Here is a 25,846-nt window from a genome sequence, read left to right as displayed (position 1 = left end):
TGTATATGTATATGAGCAACGCGTTCCTTGGGGCCCTTTTTTGTTAGGTCTCGTTAGGCCGCTTCAGAAATCATGTTTTTAAGTATTTTTTCTCACGGCTAACATGGTCGATGTGATCTATAGGTTTTGTTTAGTGGGAACCAGCTTTTGGATCACCGGAATCTGACCTGTATACATGTTTTTTCGGTGATCGAAAATCAATGGCTATGAAGGTACCAGTTTTTTCCAGCTCATAAAAATATATTTTTTTGTTAAAAAAACATGATCCAAGAGTCTATTCTCATTAAATGGAGCATGCTAAACACATCTAACGGTTCAGATCTATCATAAAACATTTAAAAACGTATCATAATATGTTCAGTTCTCACACACACACACACACACACACACACACACACATATATATATATATATATATATATAGCAAAACTCCCCTTGAGTCCTGAAGTGTTCACTGTAGTGGGACCGTGGGGGCTCCTGGTCCTAATGCCCAAGTCAAGCTTGCTTGAGTCGTCAAACCATAGTGAAAGTGTGCAACATGTGAATTGGACATAATTAAAGTGTGTCAAGTCGAGGTCAATTTCAGGCTTATGTGCCACAAATTTCGTTCTTTTTTTTTTAGGTAGATGGGGAAAGTACCTAAATGTCTAAGTTCCCAATGTCATGCTGAGATTATATCGACAAGTTCCAAAGATACACGGATCTCTACTGAAATTGGAATTTCAGATGTTCTTTTGGAGATCTAAGATCAACATCAAGGTCGGTATGTAGATTTGAGATCCTAAGTATTCAAATGCACCCTTAAGGGTTGTTTGTTTGGCAGCCCACGGTCACCCATAGTTAGCAAAACTCTGCTTAAAATGCGTCTTTTTAAAAAAAAAAAAAAATCCCTTCTTTTGATAGAAGCGTTCAGGACACAAAAATATATATTTTAAAAAATACTGAAAAAAAAAACTCAATTATGGATCCAATTGGATTGGATCATAGCAGTTCTTGAATCTGAATCTCACGGTTCCTATACCCTAACTCGTTTTTCAAGGAAAAAACTCATACACATGATCCGTTTTTTTGAAACCCATTTTATAAAATAAAAAAATGAATCTTTGTCCTTTTTTAGCAACTCTTTTTTTTATGCCTTTTTTCCAGCTGTTTTTTTTTTTAATGTTTAGAATGCGAGGGACAGGCAACTTTATCTTGCTAATTGCCCCAGGTTTTTTTAGGGGTAGTTGAATCAAAATTTGATTTTGTTGATTCTGTTTTTTGCAAACTCTATGTAGAGAGATTAAACCTTCTTTGGGGGCTTCTGGTGGAATTATTGCATTTTGGCGGTTTGACTGGATTGGTGCTCTTTTGGATATGGGTGATTTTTTTTTGTCAATCTCCTTGTCTGGTTCTTCTCTCAAAGCTCCTTTGCTCGTATATGATCCTACTACTGGTTCCAGAAAGTATATTTTTTCTGGAATGAATTGAATAATGTTGCTGCTCAAGCTCCCCTGCATTGGTGCCTTATCGACGACTTCAATTGCCATCGTTCTTCTGATGAGTGCAATCTTCCAGTTAAATCAACTAGATCAATGCGGGACTTCAATAGCTTCTTGAAAAAATACTTGACCCAATGATTGATGGCATTACAAAGAGCACCTATTGGACAATTAGTCAACCCTCCCTTTGCGGTTATCCTAATGATTTGGTGCAGCCCCTTACTCTCGGATCAGCGGTTAGTGCCCTAGCGTCGGGTAAGGCCCCTGGATCGGATGACTTTTCCACCCATTTAATCACTTTCTTTTTATGTTTGAATTTTTTCCCTGCTTAAAGAACTTAATCGCTGAGTTTATTTTGAGGGATTTCCAAAGGATATGCATGCCGAAGACATTTCGGGATTCCGTCCAACTTTCCTCCTAAATAGAGCACTGTTAAGATCTTGGCGAAAGTGGTCGTTGAAAGACTAAAACGTGTGCCGCCCTCCTCTACCTATTATATCCCCATGCCAATAGGCTTTTTTAAAGGGTCGCCTTCTTCATGACCGGGTCTTGTTGGCTAACGAAATGGTGCACTCCCTCACAAAATCAGGCACCAATTATATTGAGTGGCTGATCTCTTGGGCACAATTTGTGATTTTATCAGGGCTCCTACTTTGAGATGAAACGTGGTGGTCTTTGTCAAGGTTGCCCTCCCCCCCCTCCCCCCCCGGCGATCAGGGCTCTCAATACAATGTTCAACAAGGCCTTGGATTCCCATTTTATATGAACTATCCCCCTTGATGGGCTTCAGCTTCAATTCACGGATGATGTGTTGATATTTGGTGATGCCTGCCCAACGTAAATGTTTCGTATTTGGTTGGTGTTAAGGGCCCTTGAAGCAGTTTCAAGTTTGAAAATTAGTGAAAACAAGTGCAAGACAGCCGCTATCAATGCAAACCCGAGTTAAGTTCGTCTAGCCAAAATCTTTTTTGGATGTAGGCTATCCGGCGCTTCCTATGGACTATTTAGCGCTCAAAATCTTCCAAAAGAATCCCTTGCTCTTGAAGAGAAAATTCGGTCAAGAATTGAAACTTGAGACAAAATGTACCTTTACCAAACCATTCAAGGTAATTCTTATTCGCCATGTGCTTAATAGCCTTTTGCTTCATCATCTGGCCATTTTTCACATGCAAAAGAAATGTGAATCTCTAATTTCCTTTGGGGCAGATCGGACTCCTTTAAACTGCTTGTTAATTCGAATAGGGGCTTCTTTCCCAATTCAACGTCGGGGTTTAGGCATTAAGAGACTGTCAATTTTCAACATTGCTCTCTTTCGCTGGTGGTGGCGCAACCCGAAAATTGCATTTTTATTGATTTCTTGAAGCATAAATATAAATTGGGTGAAAACCCACTTGAATGGACTGAGCATTATTCTTGGAAAAGTGGCTCTCCCATTTGAAAGGCAATATCCAAATCCTTTCATACTTTCTCTTCCTTCTTAGTGGTATCTAGTGATGGATCGGGAGTACAATGGTCTCTCTCTCTTCAAGTGGTGAGTTCTCGGTGGCTTCATGTTTAGACCCAAACTTGGATTGGCTACCTAAGGGATTGATTTGGGGAGCACAATTTCTGTCTTGGACTTTGTTGGCTGGCCATGTTAATACTCTTGATCATATTAATAAGTAGGGGGTGCAATTTCCAAATCGTTGCTGCATGTATGAGCATCAGAGATGCACTTGTTTTGGTATTGTCCCTCATTCCAATCGCTTTTTATGGCAGCATGGGGGGAGTTGACAATCATGGTTCGCCAAAGCTCAGCCCTTAGAGATCTGGTCCTTGGCCACCCCTTTTTGTCAAGTACTCTAAGAGATGGCGTTGGGTTAGAAAAACATGAAAGGAGAGAAATGGCAGGATGTTTAAGGATTCATTTGGTCATGAGAGGAGTGTTATCCTTGTTGTTCAATCAAATTTGTTTCACTCCGCCAGGGCATCTTGGCCAAACCAAGACTTATCGTGGATCAGAAGTCGCCTCTTGAGTCCTTTTATTTGATGAGTTATCTCATCTTGTCTTTTGAATTTGTTTCATCTGTTAGTCCATCTTTACTTTTCTATGTTTGACGACTTCTCGTCGTCTTCTCTGATCTAATAAATGGTTTCTTCATTATTCTAAAAGACAAACATTGAACAGTTTTTTGTTGTTTCACATATTGCTAACTATGCGGTCACCATCAAAATGCAAGACAACGTCCAACCAAAATGTCACTTACATCCCACTTTGGTGGGGCAAACTTGTCCTGGACAACTTGTTTTGGATGAGTTGTCCTGAGCATAAAAAAAACGCAAGTGAAAGATGGAGAGATCATGAAAATGCTATCAAACCCTTTTCGCCTGGCAGGGTTTAACTTTCAAACTCATCAACTTGGTCACAAAAATGTTTCTCATTTTTTTTATTTATTTATAACCCAAAGTAACCGCACCCGGCATGAATACCTGGTCGTGCTGGCTCAGCCTGCCATACCTACAGTCGTTGTGCCGACAACATAAAACTTCAAGGCTAGTAACACCTTTTTGCATCTAAAAGGTTGCCTCTGTTGGATCCATCACGTCTGCATATATATATATATATATATATATATATATATATATATATATATATATATATATATATATATATATATATATATATATAGAGAGAGAGAGAGAGAGAGAGAGAGAGAGATCATGTTGGGAAATATGAAACATACTTGTTACAAGGCCAAAAGGTGTAAACTTTATAAGATTTAGAGATGCAAACCTGCCTGGTACAGTCAGATATCTGATCTGAATCTCAGGTACTATTTTCAGATTCAGATCCTTAAAATAGGATCCAACCGTGCATTAAGATTTGCTCATTGGGACTTCTTTCCAGATTCAGATCAGATTTGAATCAATATTTAAGGTTTGGATTAAAGCCCATTCAATTTCAACTTTTATATAAATATTTTTCTTTTAATATTTTCTTAGTGGATCTAGTATTGCCACATATATTTCAGATCCAGATTCAATTCTACCTCACCAGATAAGACCCAGATCTGACTTTTATTATACTCTCTGCATTTAGAATTCAGACATAGATCTAGTATGATCCAAACCGCAATTGATCGGCACTCTTGACCATCTAAATATTATGACTGCACTTTAACCTCAGTGAATGTGGACACATAAAGCAAAGACAAATGTAAATTAAAATCTATTAAAAAAAAGGTCACAACAAAAAATGTACATGAACCTTATAAGATTTTATATGTAAAAACTTTTAAGCTGTGGCACAACGATTATGAAAGTGCGCACAAGCTAGAGATGTAAATGGGTTAGTTGTGGCCAATACCAAGTCTGACTAATCACAGATGTTGGCTAATTTGATTCAGATTTAGATTCAAATAGCCAAAAGCTCATACTAAATCTGATTTTTTACATGTAATCAAATTCAGGTATCCTTCATATCCAGATATCTATCTAATTTGGTAGAAAAAAGCCTCATGGGTTTTAAACTTGTAAGTCCTTCAACTTCGTGACATTCACAAGTCACCCCTACCAGATGAGCTGAGCCCTTGTGGGCTTGAAGAGTCAAATTATCAACATATTAATAATATGATTTTGTTCAAGAAAGCTAGGTCCCTTGTATTAGCAGAACTAATACTGATCAAAAACCCGGATCTACCGTACCATGTTTCTCACCAAATATGGGGCGTCAAAGCAATCTTCAAAATATGGGATTTCAGGCTGAAGAGATAATGACTCCATTTCATCCTAGAGAGTCACAACGTGAAGATCAAGAACCACAACAACCCACGAAATGTGGGATCTCAAGCTAAGGAGATAAAGACTATCTCATCTTAGAGAGAGTCCAACGTGAAGAACAAGAAAGGAGAGCGTGGAGACTGTAAGCAGATGATGAACATGAAAAGAGAGAGAATTCTATCTCAAAATGTAAAGTATAAAACGGGCTACAAGAGTTCTTGTAAATCATTGAAGAAATTAGAATCTTTTCCTTGGCTCCGTGGACGTAGGCACCCAATTGCTGAACCACGTATATCACTCTTCTCTCCTCTCTCTCTATTCTCTTTTTGTTTATGGTATCAGAGCAAGAGGTCTAATACCGACCTACTTGTTTCCAAACCCAACAACTTTAAACATTGCCAACTTTGTGTCGATGAAACTCACACGTTCTAATTACCTACTATGGAGGACATAGTTACTCAGCCTAATATAGAGCCAAGATCTTCAAGTCTTCGTCAACGTCACTCCCCTAGAGCAGTTCATGGTTGGCACCGATGCTACCCATATTCAAAATGATGAATATGTTGCATGGAAAAAATCCGATCGGCTTCTCAGAGGCTGGATCAATGGGACCTTGTCTGAGGAGGTCCTCGGATTTGTTGTCGGCCCGAACACAGCAGCCCAGGTATGGTCGGCACTGGAGGAAGCATTCACATTAGATTCCCATGAGTGCGAATGCTATCTCATACAAAAACTTCAAGCATATCGTGAGGATAATCTATCTATCTCTTAATACAGTTCATCCGGAAAGACTACACGTGATGAGTTGGCTGCCATTGGCAAGCCCGTTGATGATCGGGCAAAAGGTTTTTCATTATTTTATGGATTGGGACAAGAATATGAGACTTTTGTTACTTCAATGATGAAGCCTCCAATCCCTACGTACAAACAACTCATCTCCCTTCTTCAGGGACATGAAACCTTTAAGAGTCTTCAATCTTCTGAACCATTAAACTGCCCAAATCAGAACATGGCCTTTTTTTTTCAATGTCAAGACAAGAATCTCGATAGAAGGGGTGGCTTCCAAAACTGTTTTTCTTCAAGAGGCCATGGATTCACTCAAATGGAAAATCAATCCTACCGACAAAATTCAAACCCAAGTCAGAATCAATAGAATTCCCTAAATAACAAAAATCATCCCAACAAACCTACCCAAAACAACCAACCAAAAGTTAAGAACATTGTCTGCTAGATATGTCCCAAGCCTAATCACACAACGTTGAAGTGTTATCACATATTCAATCAGATGTATCAAGCTGGTGATATTTCTCAAGTATTGGCGGCTATGCTAGTTTATGATGGACAGGATCATGTCTGGTTCTCGAACACAGGTGCTAGTTTTTATGTTACCAGAGATTCAGGTAATCTTAATCAACTCTCTCCATATTTTGGGTCTGAAAAAATTATGGTTGAAAATGAGAATATGCTTCAAATTACTCATATGGTTCAACTAGTTTGGGAAAGTTAAAGCTTGAGAATGTTTTGGTTGTTTCTAACATAAAGAAGAATCTTTTATCTGAGTCAATTAACATCTGACTAGTCATTAATTTTTGAATTTTATGATGACAAATTTTTTGTAAAGGACAAGGAGACCAAGAGAGTGATGGCAGGCGATCTTTATATTCTAGAGCTGAGCAATAAAGAAGTTTTCTTCTCAAACCGTCAGAGGCACGTGAGTAGGGAAGAATGGCACCATCGTTCGTGACATCCCAATATAGATACAATTGATTTTTTGAGAAGAAAAAACTTTATTTCATTTTCAAGCAGTAAGAATAATTATATTTGCCATGATTGTTCAATGGCTAAGTCAAGTTGTTTACCATTTTTTAATTCTAAGTCTTCTTGTGGCGAACCATTTGATAAAGTTCATTGTGATATCTAGGGTCCTGCACCTAAACTTTCATGTCAAGGTTTTAAATATCACGTGGTGATGGTTGATGATTGCACTCTTTATGTGTGGTTTTACTCACTCATATTTAAGTTTGAATTCATAAGTAAATTTTATGAATTTTATAAGATGATCATGAATAGTTTTTAAAGGAATATTAAAAATTTTCAATCTGATGAATGAGGAGAATTTATGAACCATAAATTTGATAAATATTTGAAAGATGATGGAATATATCACCTGAATAAAACACACAGGTGGAAAGGAAACATCATAGCATTGTTTAACTAGGACTTGCTATGCTATTACATGCTAAACCTTTGAAATATTGGGTAGAAACCTTTCTTACTGCCACTTGGCTTATCAATCAGTTACCCAGTTCAATCTTGGGCATGATGTCACCTTTTGAGAAACTTTTTTTGAAAACACCAAAATATGATTACCTTCATATTTTTAAGACTCAATGTTTTCCTCATCTGAGATATTATGCTAAATGTAAGCTTGGGCCCCGATCTCTTCCATGCATATTCTTGGGCTACAATGATATTTATAAGGGATATAAATGTTTACATGTTCAGTCTCGAAAGATTTACATGAGTAAACACATTATTTTTAATGGGGTGAGTTTTCCTTTTCGCAGTTTTCCTCATAGTGATTCCCTTGTGCTCATCGATTCTTTTCAGTGGTTTTCTGATATCAAAAAGGAAAATAATCATATATCACAAGAGCCATTTGAGATTGATCATCATATTTTCAGTAGACAAGATCGTCCTGAAGTAGCTTAAACTACTATGGGGGATTAAGATTCTTAAGCAGCAATATCTTATAGTGAGGAAACTATGACTCAGACATCCCAACCAACCCCTCCTATAGAAACCTCCTCCCCTGCGGCAACCTTGATCCCAATACCCTTTTTTGTTCAAGGCGCTACCTCTACAGTCTACACCTATTAACCAGCATGAAATAAATACAAGAGTCAAGCATGGTATTATCAAACCTAATCCCAAGTATTTCTTAGCTGAATTATCTATTCCTCTTGAACCAAAAACTGTCAATTATGCCTTAGCCGACCCATGGTGGTACCGAGCCATGTAGGAAAAAATGTCTACTTTAACCCGGACCAACACTTGGAATCTTGTTCCCAAACAACCTGAACATTGTCGATTGCAAATAGATCTTTAAAATCAAACTTAAATCATACGGATCTTTAGATTGTTTTAAGGCAAGACTCATTGCCAAAGGCTTTACCCAACTTCCCATAGTGGACTTTCTTGAAACTTTCTCTCCCATTATTAAACTTACAACCATTCACATTGTCTTGTCCATTGCCTTAGCCTACAGATGGCTTATTTTGCAACTTGATATAAAAAAAGTTTTCTTGCATGGGTTGTTGGATGAGCTTGTTTTTATGGATCAACCACCTGGTTTTCATGATCTAGACAAGCTCAATCATATTTGTCGTCTTAAGAAAGCTCTTTATGGCCTGTGTCCATCATCACGTACATAGTTTGATCGCTTCAGTATTTTCCTGCTTTCCTTGAGTTTTTATTGCAGTTTTGCTGACTCCTCGCTATTCATTTATAAGAGCTCTCACATATGCATATTCCTCTTAATTTACATTGATGATATAATTATCATAGGTTCTTACCTGCTCTTCTGTCTCATTTGCATGCCTAATTTTCTATGAAAGACTTAGGTGTTCTGCACCATTTTTTGAGGATTCAAGTAACTCGTTTTAATGATGGCATCTTTCTCGATCAAAGTCATTATGCCTGTCAGATTCTTGATACGGCTGCTATGATAGACTGTTGCCCTGTCAGATGATCAACCATTTCATGATATCCGCTATTACTAGAGCCTTGTGGGTAGTTCAATACCTCACTTTCACCAGGCCTAATTTGACCTCATGCTCCTATAAATTATTACTTTTTGTTAGTTAAGTGGATTTTGAGATATATTAAAGGCACAAAATACCTTGGCATTCATTTACTTGACAAAAATCCACTTGTTTTATATGGATTTTCTGATGCCAACTGCCCTATCACTCATTGATCAACTAGTGGCTATTGCATTTATCTTGGAGGCAATTGCATATTTTGGAGTTTGAAAAACCAACGAATGCCAAGGTGTAATATGCCTTTAATATATCACTCCAAGATATGCAATTGCCTCAAAGATGAATGCCCTTTAAGCAGCACCAAAGCAGAATATCGCTCTCTTGCCTCAGCTACTGCAGAAATTACTTGGATCACCTTTATAATTTTATTTTACTAGATCTTGATGTTTATAATCCTCAAGCTCCTACCATTTATTGTGATAATCTTTCTGCCCTTTACATAATCCTGTGTCTCATAATCAGTCTAATCACATTGAGCTTGACTATTATTTTGTCCGGGAAAATGTGGCTCAATGGCAACTTATTACTGCTTTCGTTCCATCACATCTTCAAGTGGCCGATATTTTTACTAAGCCTCTTACTAAACGGACTTTTCAGTTTCTCAGGCCTAAACTTGGTTGTAGACATCTCCCCAACCCAGATTGAAGCCGCAGAACTAATACTGATCCAAGATCCAGATCTACCATACCATGTTTCCCACCTAATATGGGATGTCAAAGCAATCTCCACAACAACCCACGAATATGGGATTTCAGGCTGAAAAGATAATGACTCCATCTCATCCCAGAGAGAGTCACGATGTGAAGATCAAAACGGATGGCCACCATGTCAGTATGAGCAAAAACGCTCATGTTCAGCATGACCTGATCTGCTTCCGAATATCAATGGGTGTAACATGAGATAATATTTAATCATTGCAGGAATGCTAAAGATGTAAGAATGGAGTTGGCTTGCTCCCTAAATGTGTCAAAGCTTCCCATTTTAGTTTATAGCAGTAGCTTCTGATTGCTTGTGTTTGAAAAGTATACGGGAACTATGTTATAGTGCTAATTCTAAGACTTATGGACATCTCAAAAGCTTCAGCTATGCATATACCTACATCTTTAGACTTTTTAAATGTCACAGGTGAAAAGACGTCATTCAGACCAATTCGTTTTATTTATTAAAACACATGCTCATTAATGGCATGTTGTAATTTTAGTATATTATGTAATAGGTATTTTCGTACCCTAATTACTGTACCTGTGCATACTTAATGTGAAGCAAAAACTGAAGCAAAAATCGCAGACCCTATTGGGGTTTCTTCTGCAGCCATCAGAGCCTCTCTCTCCTCTCTCGTCGTTTTCTCACATGGTATCAGAGCATTGATCCTCTCCAACGTCTTCTTCCAAGGTATTCTTTTTCTTATTCTTTCTGAATCTCTCAACCAACGTATTCTGTAGAATATCTCTTTCCAATGAACGTATTCTATTTTCCCTATTTCTAAAATCTGCATCTAATCTTTCTCTTTTCACATCTAATCGTTATCCTCCTTATTCTAAAATCTGCATCTCACGTCCATTTGCATTTTCCTTTTCTTCTCACACTGTTTGACGTGATTTCATATGATCAAGCAAGAGCAAATCTTTTGCGTGATTTCATAAGTTGTTCCTCATTTTCTTCAAAAAAAAAGGTAAGGACAGATTCAAATCTGAGTAAAATATTAGATTTCTTTTCTTTTTGGATTTCCTTTCTTTTATTCCTCTTTGCATTTTTTGAAAAGAAAAACACGTTACATCCAAATAATGTGTTTCTGTTTTGCATTTCATTGATTGATCTTTATTCAGATCAGTTTACTGCATAACCTCGGTTTCTGTCTCGCGTATGCTGTAAAAATAAAAAAATAAAAAAAAGGTCAGGCAGCCGAGTTCTCTGAAATTACTTAGTCACTGACTTTTATTTCTGAGTTTTATTTGCCGGTCTTTTACTTCTTTTGTTCTACTCCAGTCTTGTTTCTAATTTTATCTTGCTTTCACCTTCAATCGCTAATGGATTTTTTTTTTCTTCTCAATCTGGCCTTTCTTCCAACTTTTTTAGCCAACTTGTATCTGAAAAATTGAACAACTCCAATTTTCTCACCTGGAAAGACAAATCATCTCATTCATAAGAAGTCAGGATCTTTCTGGACATCCAGATGTGACACTTCCATTACTTTTGTCAGAAATCCAGAATATATATCCTGGATGAAGCGAGATCAAGCTTTGGTTGCCTACATCACTTCCACCTTGTCACAGGAGGTGCTTGTGGCAATCCCAGATGACTGCACAGCTATGCAGTTATGGCATCGTCTTGTTCAGACGTATTCTCAAGTTTCTCAAGCTAGAGTTTTATTTTTAAAGATAGAGTTTCAAATGCTAAGAAAGAAGTACTTAAACAAAATGAAAATGATCACAGATCAGTTGGCCATCATGGGTTGCGCGGCCAGTGACAAAAATATGGTGCAACAAACTTTGAGTGGGCTGGGACCCAATTATCATATGATGGTTACTTCCTTGTTGTGTTTGCTAGACTTATCTACATTTGAAGATCTTCGTGCTAAGCTCTTACAGTATGAGATGACTTTGAAAGGATTCTCTGAAGGTAATCATAATCCCATTGGAGCCCACGACGTTCTTGCCACAAGAGTTACCTATGGTCGAGGACGTGGCAGGTATGAATCTCGAGAAAGGGGAGGTCAAAAGAGGAATAGACAAGGAGCTCGTGGAATATTACCTACTCCCAGTATGCCTCCTAATCTGCAAAGGCAAAGGACAATAACTACATGCTTTCTCTGCAATAAAAGGGGGCACATAAAGGCAAATCGCTGGTTTAACTCGCAAAATAGAGAAAAGCAATTGGAGACAAAAAAGGGAACATATACATTGAAGAATAGTGGAGAAGTCAAAGAACTGTTATTATCTGCCTTGGCTGAATTAAATATCAAACAGAATGAACAAGGCACTTGGTATGTTGATTCTGGTGCAGCCACTCATGTCACTGGTGATGCTGGTAAGCTCCTAAATCGTGTTCCTTATGTTGGTAGAAATAGTATAGTCACTGGAGATGGGTCTCACCACCATATTTTGCACATTGGAAATTCTGTAATTCCTATGTCCAACTTTTCTCTTACTCTTTCAAATGTCATTCATGTTCCTAATATCAAGAAAAATATTGTTTTTGTCTCTAAGCTTGTAGATGACATTAATGCTTCAGTTGAGTTTACTCATTTTTCTGTTTGTGTTAAGGACCTTCACACGAGGGAAACGTTCTCTGAAGGAAAACGACAAGGGAATATGTATGTGTTCCAAGAGAATCCTTCCTCTCGTGTTCAGCCCGTTGATTCCATCTTGAAGCTTGCATCATCATCTTTAGTTCCTCCTAACAGTATTTTTAATCTTTCTGAAAGTATTGAGCCAAATCTTTGGCATGGTCGTCTGGGTCATTATAATAGTCGTTTTATTGATAAACTTGTTTCAAGTAGTCTTATTCCCAAGTCAAGTCTAAATTTAAGTGTCGACAATAAAAAATGTTCAAGTTGTCTTCAGTGTAGGAGTCATGTTCTTTCTTTTCATTCCATTGATAAAAGAGCTTCAAGACCATTTGAGATTATATGTTCTGATGTTTGGGGTCAGGCTCCAGTTCCTTCCGTGTTTAGCACTAGATATTATCTCATCTTTGTTGATAGCTATTCTCGATATACATGGATCTTCTTTATGAAAAGTAAATCTGAAACCTTCAAGTTATTTCAGAACTTTCATTCCTTTGTTCAAAATCAATTCTCTTAGAATATCATTTGTTTCCAATGTGATGGAGAGATGAATTCTCTTCAAATGACTATTAGTTTCCTACAGACAAATGGGATAAGTAGGCAGGTGTCTTGCCCTCATACACCTCAACAGAATGGGATTGCTGATCGAAAGCATCGTCATATTATCGAGAGTGCAATGAGCATGATGCATGATAGTAATCTTCCAGTTACCTTCTGGACAGAGGCCTTTCATACAACAGTCTATGTCATAAATCGATTGCCCATGAACATCTTGAAAAACAAATCACCCTATTTCTCTTTGCATGGTGTGCATCCAAATTAACATGATTTGCGTGTATTCGGGTGTGTATGTTATGTTCATGTTGACAGTTCAATGTGGCATAAGTTTCAGGATAAGGCCTTAAAGTGCAGATTCGTTGGGTACGCTGATGATTACAAAGGCTACAGATGCTATGATCCCATGAGCAAGCACATCAAAATATCCAAAAATGTTGTGTTTGACGAATCAAATTTTGGTCATAATGCTACCACTCCTCCTGAAATTGAAGTTTATCACCCTTGGTTGAACTCAAATCTCTTTTCTAGTATTAATGATGTTTGTTCTTCTGAATGTAATCAAAGAGATGAGGGAAATGTATCTACTGCTCAGCAAAGAACTCAGAAAAGTGTGATTTTTGAGCCACTATCGGCCTCCGAAAGGTATAAAGGCATTGTTTACTCTCGACGAGAGAAGGAGATACCTCTTAGCTCTAATCAGAAGCAGAATTCTCCTTCTGTTTCCATTCAATCACCTTTTCACAGAAAGTCTACCCGATCTCGACATCCAATTGATAGGTGGGTTAGTTATGAGAACTTCACAATGAATTTTCAACTCTTCTTAGCCTCTTTGGGCAAGAAAGATCAACCCACAACATTTTATCAAGCAATAAATTCTAAGAGATGGATTGAAGCTATGAACGAAGAAATGAAGGCTCTTCCTGAATGTGGCACTTGGGATATTGTTACCAGACCACACAATCAAAATGTGGTTGGCTCAAAGTGGGTGTATAAGATAAAGTATAAGCCAGATGGTACTATTGAGCGATACAAGGCTAGGCTGGTTGCCAAAGGCTTCACACAGGAACAAGGACAAGACTATGATGAGACTTTCAGTCCGATCGTGAAAATGAGCACTATCCGCATCATACTATCATTGGCTCTTGAGCACCAGTGGACTCTCAACCAACTGGATGTGAAAAATGTGTTTCTACATGAAACTCTAAAGGAGGAAGTACACATGGAGAAGCCCACTGGGAATGCAGAAGGGAACTCTAAAGAATACGTGTGTAGGTTAAAGAGAGCTATATATGGTCTGAAGCAACATCTCAATCTTGGTTTGACAGTTTTTCGCTTGAAGTAGAAAAATATGGCTTTATTAGGTCTCTTCTTGACCATTCTCTTTTCATATTCAAATGCAAAGATATAGTTACCATGTTATTGATATATGTTGATGACATTATCATTACAGGTAACTCTAATGAACATATTGAACAGGTTAAAGAACTTCTGAACCATAGATTCAAAATGAAGGATCTTGGTAAATTGCGATACTTTCTTAGAGTAGAAGTTGACAGGACTCTTGAAGGCATGACACTTACTCAACATAAGTATACCCAACATAAGATATTGAAGCAAGGCAGATATGACAAATTGCAAGCCTCTAAGCACACCCAGTGTACTTCATCAGAAACTCAGTTTCCAGGATAGAGATTTGTATGAGGACCCTACAGGATATCGCAGGATAGTATGAATGCTTCAATATCTTACCTTCACTCGGCCTGACATTGTCTATTCTATCAATCAGGTATCTCAGTTCATGCATGAACCACATATTGGGCATATGAAAGTTGTTAAACGCATTCTTCGATATTTGAAGGGAACTATTGGAGATGATCTTCTGTACAGAAAGAGTATGCATGGCCATCACATGCATGAACTTCTTAGTTACACAAATGCAGATTGGGCAGGAGATCCAGATGAGCGTAGGTCCGTCTCAGGATAATGTGTTTTTATTGGCCTAAATCTTGTCTCCTGGAGCAATAGGAAACAAAAGGTCATAGCAAGGTCGAGCACAGAAGTTGAATATAGATCAATGGCAATTGCTACAGCCAGAGTAGGAGAATCGATTTCTAAAAGCGTTCTCTTGTGTGACAATCAAAGTGTTATCAATATGTCATTCAATCCTATCTACCGCAGTCGTGCCAAGCATATTGAAATTGATCAACATTTTGTAAGACAGAAGGTCGAAGAAAAGAAAATTGAACCAAAATATGTTCGGACTGCTGATCAAGTTGCTGAATTGTTTATAAAAGGACTTATCAAAGACATATTTTGGATGTTAAAAGGCAAGTTGAACCATGTACAACTTGAGGGAGGGTGAAAAGATGTCGCCATTCACGACTGGGTCTGGATCTCAGGGTTCAAACCCAATTCGTTTTATTTATTAAAACACATGCTCATTAATGGCATGTTGTAATTTTAGTATATTATGTAATGGGTACTTTTGTACCCTAATTATTGTACCTGTGCATACTTAATGTGAAGCAAAAACCGAAGCAAAAACCGCAGACCCTATTGGGGTTTCTTCTACCGCCATCAGAGCCTCTCTCTCCTCTCTTGTCGTTTTCTCACAACAGGGTCGTGTAATTCAACAAAGAAAAGGGAGGAAAATTTGCACACTTTATCAAAGAAAATAGAAAACCCCAAAGGTTGTATAGAGCAAACTCCAAACAATCATGCACGTTGAAGAAGTCTCTTAACTGAAGCAACTTATCAAAGCCCCTCCATGAAAATTGATGTCCTTAACATTGGTGTTTAGTCATTGTTTTCTTACTACAAGAATAAAAACAGATTGCTCACTGGTGCTAGCAAGACTCAACCAACATAAGCTTAGTAAAACTCTTCCAGCTTCAACAAGTCTACTCAGAATCAATAAAATCCACATAATTCATAACATAAAACTAGCCTAATCATATACAAGTATCATTTCAACACGAATACAATAGCAGAATTACCCTTGTTCATATAAAAAGAGCAAAACTTTCATCATAACAAACCACCAACATCCACAAAACCAATCAAACAACCTGTATACCTAAAAAACAACTCAAATGACATGAAAATGAACCCCAAAATTAGGTCAATCACAAACACATAGCAAGACCAACGTCTCTTAACCAAATATTTCTCTGATACTTTAGTGAAGAACGAAATAAGCATATACCGAAATCCAATTTCCCAAAAATTCCTCATAAGAAAACATCTCAAACTCATATAATTCACGGCCAAAATCAAGCACCCTACCTCGAAAAAAAGGATGAAACGCGTACAGATCGTCCTCCGTCCTCAAGTACTCATCGATATCCGCCTGATGCAGGACGACGATCCCATTGGGGTCGAGCTTCCGGGAGTCCTGGGTCGACTTGGTGGCGACGCCGAAGCCAAGGGAGATCTCAGAGGCAGGCTTGAGCCAGACTTTGTGCTTGGCGTGGGCGGCGAGGAGGTCCAGGCACTAGACGGTGAGGTGGAAGTCGCCACCCTTGGTGAATTTGTCGATGCAGGTGCCGAGGCCGACGAGGCAATCGCGGGGGACGTTGGTGGCAAGACGGACGAGGATCTCGGTGGCGCAGAAGACGCGGTTCTCCTGGAGGCAGAAGCAGAAGTGGCCGAACTCGCCTCCTGGGCCGTCGCTGGAGCTCTGGCGCTCGACGATGTCCTTGAGGTTGTTGCCCACGAACTTGAAGAGCTTCTCGAAGACGGTCGTCGTCTCCTTCTCGTCCAGATGTTGCATCTCTTTGATATTCTAGAGAGAGAAAGAGAGGTGGGTGGAGGTTGAGAGAGAAGGGTTCTCAAGAGGGTTTTAGGCCTTGGCTCTTTTGGTATCTATAGAAAGAAAAGGGTCTTACTTTCTCGCTCATGAGAGAGAGCAAAAAAGGGTATTTTTCAATTTCCTTTTTTTTGTGTCTGCAAAAGCAGTGAAATTTTTGATAAATTCGAAAAAGATAGAATATCAAGGAAGCAGATCAGGTCATGCTGAACATGAGCGTTTTTGCTCATGCCGACATCGTGGCCCTCTGTTTGCATTTTGGATGCTCATGTTCAGCATGACCTGATCTGCTTCCGAATATCAATGGGTGTAACATGAGATAATATTTAATCATTGCAGGAATGCTGAAGATGTAAGAATGGAGTTGGCTTGCTCCCTAAATGTGTCGCAGCTTCCTATTTTAGTTTATAGCAGTAGCTTCTGATTGCTTGTGTCTGAAAAGTATATGGGAACTATGTTATAGTGCTAATTCTAAGACTTATGGACATCTCAAAAGCTTCAGCTATGCATATACCTTCCTCTTTACCTTTTTTAAATGTCACAGGGTCGTGTAATTCAACAGAGAAAAGGGAGGAGGAAAATTTGCACACTTCATCAGAGAAAACAGAAAACCCCAATGGTTGTATAGAGCAAACTCCAAACAATCATGCACATTGGAGAAGTCTCTTAACTGGAGCAACTTATCAAAGCCCCTCTTCCATGAAAATTGATGTCCTTAACATTGGTGTTTAGTCATTGTTTCTTACTACAAGAATGGAAACAGATTGCTCACTGCATAGCAAGACTCAACCAACATAAGCTTAGTAAAACTCTTCCAGCTTCAACAAGTCTACTCAAAATCAATAAAATCCACATAATTCATAACATAAAACAAGCCTAATCATATACAAGTACCATTCCAACACGGATACAGTAGCAGAATTACCCTTGTTCATATAAAAAGGGCAAAACTTTCATCATAACAAACCACCAACATCCACAAAACCAATCAAACAGCCTGCATACCTAAAAAAACTCAAATGACATGAAAATAAACCCCAAAATCAGGTCAATCACAAACACATAGCAAGACCAACGTCTCCTAACCAAATATTTCTCTGATAATTTAGTGAAGAACGAAACAAGCATATACCGAAATCCAATTTCCCAAAAATTCCTCAAAAGAAAACATCTCAAACTCATAATTCACGGCCAAAATCAAGCACCCTACCCCGAAAAAAAGGATGAAACTCTTACAGATCGTCCTCCGTCCTCAAGTACTCGCCGATATCCGCCTGATGCAGGACGACGATCCCGTTGGGATCGAGCTTCCGGGAGTCCTGGGTCGACTTGGTGGCGACGCCGAAGCCGAGGGAGATATCGGACATGGAGAAGACGACGACGCCATCGTTGGCAGAGATGCCGTCAGAGATCCTGCCGACGCCGCCCTTGAGGACGTGGTTGCCGTAGAGGAAGGACATCTCGGAGGCGGGCTTGAGCCAGACCTTGTGCTTGGCGTGGGCGGCGAGGAGGTCCAGGCACTGGACGGTGAGGCGGAAGTCGCCACCCTTGGTGAATTTGCCGATGCAGGTGCCGACGCCAACGAGGCGGTCGCGGGAGACGTTGGTGGCACGGCGGACGAGGGGCTCGGCAGCGTAGAAGACGCGGTTCTTCTGGAGGCGGAAGCAGAAGCGGCCGGACTCGCCGCCTGGGCCGTCGCTGGAGGTCCGGCGCTCGACGATGTCCTTGAGGTTGCTGCCCACGAACTTGAAGAGCTTCTCGAAGACGGCCGTCGTCTCCTTCTCGTCCAGAGGCCGCATCTCTTTGATGTTCTGGAAAGAGAAAGAGAGGTACATGTATAAGATCAAGTATCAACACAGAAGCTCATTACCCTGGTAATTTTGATAGCCGACGCAGTTCATAGGCCTTCTGTTTCCTTGTAGATTAAATTAACAAGGTGTTCAACCATACAGACAGGAGCAAAATATGACCTTGTAATGAGAGAGAGCGAGAGTCTGAAACTCACCTAGCCACTGACGGTTCTACTGTTGATGATGTTTTGTCCTGAAGAACGGTGTTGAGGAGGGAGGGATGGGCGAAGACTAAGCCTCTGGGGCACCAAATGTATTTACAGAATGCCATAAACCCTAATGCCACATCTTTTATATGTGGCATATGGTGTAATTAACGTAATGAGCTTGGACAACAATGTCCAAGCTCGTCCTTCTCGCTCCATCCCGACGATGAAGAAAATGGGCCTCCCACTCATTCCTAGAGGAAGGAGCTTTTACTCCTTTCAGACCCATGTTTCCACCCAAGTATGAGGTAGTTCATCCAAATATCTGCACTCCAACTCTAGTTTCCTCATTCTGTGTTTGCTTCCAAGCTCTTTGCTCATTTCTGGCTTCTTCATTGGTTTTAAGACCCTTATGTTTATTCCTTCCGTTTTTAAGACCCTTATGGTTATTCCTTCTGTTTCAGGTGCAAATTATCATTAGTTTGTTTGGGAATATGGTGTTGTTCATAGATGGGTACTTGGGTATGGATTAATTTTAGTGTTGTAGTTTACTGATGGAAAATTCTAAAACAAGGATGTGATCATTGTTGTTCTTAGTGTGAGAAGGATGGATTGTTTTTATGTTTGGCCTGAGGTGGATTCTGAGAGGAGAATCTACTTGGTGGTTCTCTCGATTTCTACTTTGTTGGATAAGGCTTTTAGGGGACGCGTAGAAGAGGTTGGAGCAGTTGTACTGTTTATGAGGATACAGTTTGGTGGTTCTCCACGTTTTCCAGGCAATATTTAAAGGTTTCCTTTAGTGCAGCTGATTACTTTTGAAAATATGAACATGGTGGGTGATTAAGTCCAAGTTTATGGTGTATTTTTGCAGTTCAATCTTCCCAAGTAATCTGGTGAAGTGATTTTTGGTAATGCTAGGGCAATAGCGTTCAAGTTTTGGTGCTAATTTTTTATTACATTATCTCTAATTTTGCAGTACATTTCTTGTTGTCTCCGGAGGTTACATCTCTTCCTTTTCTTTCCAAGGTGCTGAAAATTTTGGTTCTTCCCATCTTATGCTTTGAGCACCCGCTGTCCAAAATCTACTTGTTCTTTTTCTTAATTATCTACAGCACAAGAGGCAAGTGAACCTTTTGGTACCCAAAAGGTTGGGTCTCTTGGAGTTAGCTTTAGGAACCCAAACTCATTTAGACTTTGGTTTCTTATTTTGAGAGAAAAAATGATTCTTATTTTGAGAACAAGTCATAGGAACAAAATAATATTGCTCCTTTGAGTGTGCTTTTACAAATTAATTTTTCAAATAGCTTTGGTTAAAATTGCTATAACTAATATCATTTTTATTTTTTGAGACCCTTTGACAAGACAATAGTCTCTGGAAGTCATCTCTACCTTTTGTGAACTTGAAAACTGTATTCAAAAGATCATTTATCTTAACTTGAGACTAGATATATCCGTTTCTTAAGTCCCAATGTTCGTCTTTAGATCAGATATTTCCTTTCTCAAAGATTGATTCTCCCATTTCAAAACAATGTTCTCATTATTGAGTTTTGAAAAATCATTTTTCGAGAATCTGCAAATATTTCAATAAAAGCTTCAAAAAGTTCATCAAAAGTAAAGTTTTCATAATTGAAAATTTGTACCTTATGGATGCTTGTCATGAAACATACATTTGCAACTTTTTGGTCGAAAGAATCTTCATGAGAGGATGAGTTACTATCATCCCATGTGGCTTAGAGAGCCTTCTTCTTCTTCTTATATGTTTGCTCCTTGTTGATTTCTTCGACAATGGGCAATCTCTTTTTATGTGTCCTGGCTTCTTACAATTGAAGCAAAGTTGCTCATTTCCTTGATGATTCTTCTTATTTTTGAAGAATTTTCCTCTTCATATTTTTTTTTTGAATTTTCTCATGATGAGTGTCAATTCTTCTTCATCGTCTTTAGATTCTTCATCATCTGATGCAGCCTTGAATGTGATAGTCTTTTTATTTAGGGATTATTCTCTTATCTCTTTCAACTGAACCTCATAGGCATAAGGTGTTAGAAGTTACGTTTGCACCAGACATGATCTTCAACAGAGAAAAGTAAGAGAAGAAGAGAGGTAGAAGAAGAGGGAAAACTCGGTGTTGATGAGGCTGCATAGGTTCACGATATTTCAACATGCGTTATTGTGGCCTGGTATATTGTATTTAAAATATTAGGTATTAGTTTACAAAGTACAAAGCTATTCCATAACAATTTACAATATTTGCATTCGTGCCACAATAAGCACGTCAATGCGCAATCCCAGTTTGGGTCTGGGTCAGACCCAAACTAGGTCCAGCACTACACGACACTTAATACCCTCCCTCAAGTTGTGCATGGTCTTGAACCATGGACAACTTGTTCTTCAAGAACCAAAATCTGTTTTTCGTCAAGCCCTTTATAAATAAATCTGCCACCTGGTCTTCTGTAGGAATGAAATGAGGCTCAATCTCTTTGTCTTCAACCTTCTGTCGAATGAAACACTGATCTATCTCAATGTATTTTGTCTTACTGTGGAAAATAGGATTAAAGGATATATTAATGGCACTTTGATTGTCACACAATAAGATAGATTTGGAGATCTGTTTCTCCAATTCATTTAACAAATGTCTTGTCCAAGTAGCTTCAGCAGTTGCATCAGCCATTGATCGATATTCAACCTTAGTGCTTGATCTAGCTACTGCTTTTTGTTTTCTACTACTCTAAGATACTAGGTTTTCCCCAAGAAAGATGCAATATCTGAAAACCGACCTCCTTTCATCAGGATCTCCTACCCAGTCCGCATCACTGTAGATCGTGACATCATGCATGCTTCCTCTTTTCCAACTTTTTTGATACACCAACCCATCTCCAATGGTACCTTTTAAGTATCTCAACATTCTTTTGACTGCATCCATATGCCCTGTTCGTGGCTTATGCATCGTGAACTACAACACTTGATTAACATAATAAACAATGTCAGGGCGAGTAAAGGTAAGATATTGAAGCATACCAACTACACTTCGATATCTTGTAGGGTCGGGTTACAAATCTCCATCCTATGAACTGAGCTTTTGATGTAAGACACTCGGTGTAGACAAAGGTTTGCAATCTTGCATGCCAAATTTCTTCAATAAATCTAGTGTGTATTTATGTTGTGTCAAGGTCAAGTAACCATCCTTCCTATCTGCCTCGACACCAAGGAAATAACGCAAATCTCCCAAATCTTTCATCTTAAACCTTTGACTTAATAGTTCTTTTATTTCTTCAATATGATTCATTGAATTCCTTGTTACTATACTATCATCAACATATATCAACAACAAGGTGGTTATGCCTTTATCCTTGAAGATAAACAATGAGTGGTCTAAGAGAGATCTAGAGAACCCATGCCTTTATATTTCTATGGAGAAACTCTCAAACCACGAGCGTGAGGCCTGCTTTAAACCATATATGGCTCTTTTTAGTCTACATACATATGTGCTTGGGTCTCCCTTAGCATATCATGGAGGTTGTTCCATGTAAACTTCTTCCTTCAAGTTTCTATGAAGAAATGTATTTTTGACATCTAATTGATTTAATGTCCATCCATGTTTGACGGCTAAAAACAATATAATCTTATTGTCCCCATTTTGACCACGGGATTGAATGTCTCATCATAATCTTGACCATATTCTTGTGTAAACCCCTTTGCAACAAGTCTTGCTTTGTATCGTTCTATAGTACCATCGGGTTTATATTTGATTTTATAAACCCACTTGGAATCAACAACATTTTTGTTAAGAGGTTTGACAATAATTTTCCATGTCTGACATTCATGAAACGCTTCCACTTCTTCATTCATGGCTTCAATCCATTTGTTTTTCACAGCATGATGAAACCCTATGGGTTCATCATGCTTATCAACCTGAGACAGGAAAAGTTGAAGATCCATAGAAAAATTATTGTAATTGACCCACCTATCAATAGGATGTCTGATTCTATTTGAACTCCTCAGATTTTGAACATGCACATAAGTATCTGATCCAGTGTGAGGAGCAGGGGGAGTACCTTTTTCTCTTCGCGCATATACATACCCTTTAAATTTGTCAATGGGATGCGATTGTGGGCCTGCCCCTTCTTCAGTGTGTGAAGCTCCACCGACCTGATCACCAGATTGAGTTAAGCATGCTTGACCTAAGTCAATATCATTTTGGTCAGCCGAATTAGTTCCTTAAGTACATTGAGGTGAGCAATCACCATAAGCATCTGCAAATAATTCTGCATTCATTTACGAATGATAAACTTCTTCTCTAGAAATTCTTTGATAGGTATTAAATGATACATCTCCAAGATTATTCTCGTCAAACACAACATTCCTGGAAATCTTAACACGCTTAGTCATAGGGTCATAACACCGATAACCTTTATAATCATCAAGATATCCCACAAATCTACACTTGAAAGCCCTTGGTTGAAATTTATTCCTGAGAGAATCATCAATATGAACATAACAAATGCATCCGAACACACGCAGAGCATTATAATCAGGTTAAATGTCGAAAAGAGAAGAGAATGGTGAACTATTTTGCAAAATTGTCATAGGCAGACGATTTATGATATAGATGGCTGAATAAAATGCTTCTGTCCACAGACTAATGGGAAGATTACTGTCGTGCATCATGCTCATAACCGTTTCAACAATATGTCTATGCTTTCTCTCAGCAACCCCATTTTGTTGTGGCGTATGTGGATAAGACACTCTACGCTTTATTCCATTACTTTGGAGAAAATCAGTAAAATCCTTTGATATATACTCACCACCTCCATCACAATGAAAATGCATAATATTGGTAGAGAAATAGTTTTGAATAAAGGCATGAAAGTTGTGAAATATGAGAAAAGTTTCAGACTTATGCTTCATAAAGAATATCCAAGTATAACAAGAGTAGCTGTCAATAAAGATGAGATAATATTTGTTGCCAGAAGAAGAGCATATGGGCGCAGGACCCCAAACATCTGAATAAATAATTTCAAAGGATCTTGAAGCTCTTTTATTTATAGAATCAAAAGGAAGTACATGACTCTTACGCATCTGACAACTGGGACACTTTTTATTACTGATCTCAAGAGTTAAACTTGATTTAGGAATTAATTTGCTTGATACAAGTTTATCAAGAAAAGAATAACTGCAATGACCAAGACGATCATGCCGAAGACTTGGCTTATTGCATTTGGAAAGACTAAAAATAGACTCAGGACCTGACTTAGATGACTCAAACTGAAAAGACTTAGACTTTAATAAGGGCTTCAAGACTAAACTGGTATGCGCAAATGGAACTTCCTTGAAGATGTACATATTTCCTTTTCGCTCCCCTTCAGTGAATGTCTCCCTCATTTGAAGATCCTTGACATACACAAACAAGGGAGTGAATTTAACATAAGAATGTGTATCATCAACAAGTTTAGACACATAGATGATGTTCTTTTTTATATTAGGAGCATGAACAACATTTGACCAATTGAGAGACGATTTTGACTGAGGAATGATTGCATTACCAATGTGAGAAATATGATGGTGAGATCCATCTCCAGTAACAATACTATTTTTACCAAAGTAAGGAACCGAGTTCGAAAGCTTACCAACATCACCTATAACATGGGTCGCTGCTCCTGAATCAACATACCATGATCCTTGATCATTCTGTTTCAAGTGTAACCCAGACAATGCTGCCAGAAAAAGTTGTTTCACCTCCCCATCAGACTTGGTAACATTATCTTCCTTCTTGCTCTCAGTGTTTTGCAATTTGCCTTTATTTTGAGGATTAAACCAACAATGTGCCTTAATATGTCCTTTTTTATTGCACAGGTAACATGTCGGGACAATTCTTTGAGTTTGATTCTTCACATTAGAGTAGAACGACATATTGGGTGTGGGAAGCAAACCTGGACCTGCAAATCTACCACGACCTCTTCCTCCTCTGAAGTCATTTCCTCCACGACCATGACCAAAGGAAAACCCAGTGGCCAAGACATCTTGGAAGTCAGATTGAGCACCAGAATCTTCAGCGATGCCTTTCAATGACATTTTGTATTGTAGAAGTTTTGCCCAGAGGTCTTCAAATGTGGGAAGCACGGGCAAGCACAACAGTGATGTCACCAATACATGATAATATGGGCTTAAACCATTCAATGTTTGTTGCACTTTATCCTTGTCCGGCACTTCACATTCAATAATGGCTAGTTGATCTGTAATAGTTTTCATCTTATTCAAGTAATCCATGATAGATAGACCACCTTTCTTAAGAAGCTAGAATTCACGCTTGAGAAATAAAACTCTTGCGCAGATATCTGAGAGTATGTTTGTGTCAACCTGTTCCACAATTCCATCGTTGTGCAGTCGTCGAGAATAACAACTAGTACTTCCTGAGACAGAGTAAATGTGATGTAGGCAATTAATGCCTGATCTTTTCTCGTCCAAGAGACATAATCTGAGTTGTGAACAACCTTGGTAGATGCAGCCCCTTGTGTGTCTGTTTCTTCCTTTGCGATGAACTCTGGTGGGGCAGGTATTGATCCATCTAGGTGACCAAAGAGATCTTGGCTCCTGATAAAGGGAACTATCTGTCTTTTCCAAGTCAAGAAATTAGAATTATTTAACTTTTCAGAAATGAGTTGGCTAAGAAAGTTTGATGACAAACCAGACTGGGTTGAAGAGGAATCCATGATTATGAGACACATGAATATAAGATAGAAAATACTCTAAGAGAAGGTTAATGAAATGACTAATCAAACTGCAGGATAACGTAACTGTCTAAGTTTAGCCCAGAATTGAACTGATTATAACAGAATTTGGATCTGCTACCTTTTTTTAACAGATATCAGATCACGTAAATATTCAGAATATTGATCTGATGTTAATGAATCAAGCTACCTGACCATGCCGTGTTTGATTAGCATGAACCAAGATCACGATGAATCATGATTTGAGATGAATCAGTGACAAGTTTTAAAATAAGGTGACACAACAACAAATTCTAAAAGAGGAATCACGAGTTTTGATTAGGATATAATATCGATCACGAGTTTTGATTCTAAAAGGAGAATCACGAGGAAGAGATGAGTTACGATTAGGGTTTCAAAGAGGAAACAAAA

General features: G+C 38.5%; 2 pseudogenes across 3 annotated transcripts; both read right to left on the bottom strand.

Moving 5' to 3' along the window:
* Positions 1-15,633: 15,633 nt before the first annotated feature.
* LOC149837932 (uncharacterized) lies at positions 15,634-16,916 on the bottom strand (annotated as a pseudogene). The gene has a single exon (XR_016432138.1). The product of XR_016432138.1 is annotated as an uncharacterized LOC149837932 (transcript).
* Positions 16,917-17,549: 633 nt separating this feature from the next.
* LOC149837931 (uncharacterized) lies at positions 17,550-18,817 on the bottom strand (annotated as a pseudogene). Of its 2 annotated transcripts, none has more exons than XR_016432136.1 (2): positions 18,722-18,817; positions 17,550-18,527 (listed from the first exon to the last, which is right to left on the bottom strand). The product of XR_016432136.1 is annotated as an uncharacterized LOC149837931, transcript variant X1 (transcript). The 2 variants fall into 2 exon arrangements; XR_016432137.1 differs by lacking the exon at positions 18,722-18,817 and adding an exon at positions 18,687-18,715.
* Positions 18,818-25,846: the final 7,029 nt, after the last annotated feature.

The sequence above is a fragment of the Nuphar pumila genome, chromosome 5 (genome assembly GCF_984573655.1).
Source record: "Nuphar pumila chromosome 5, dmNupPumi1.hap1.1, whole genome shotgun sequence".
Taxonomy (NCBI): domain Eukaryota; kingdom Viridiplantae; phylum Streptophyta; class Magnoliopsida; order Nymphaeales; family Nymphaeaceae; genus Nuphar; species Nuphar pumila.
Note: the sequence above shows the minus strand (reverse complement) of the source record. Positions and strands in the feature narration are given on the sequence as shown.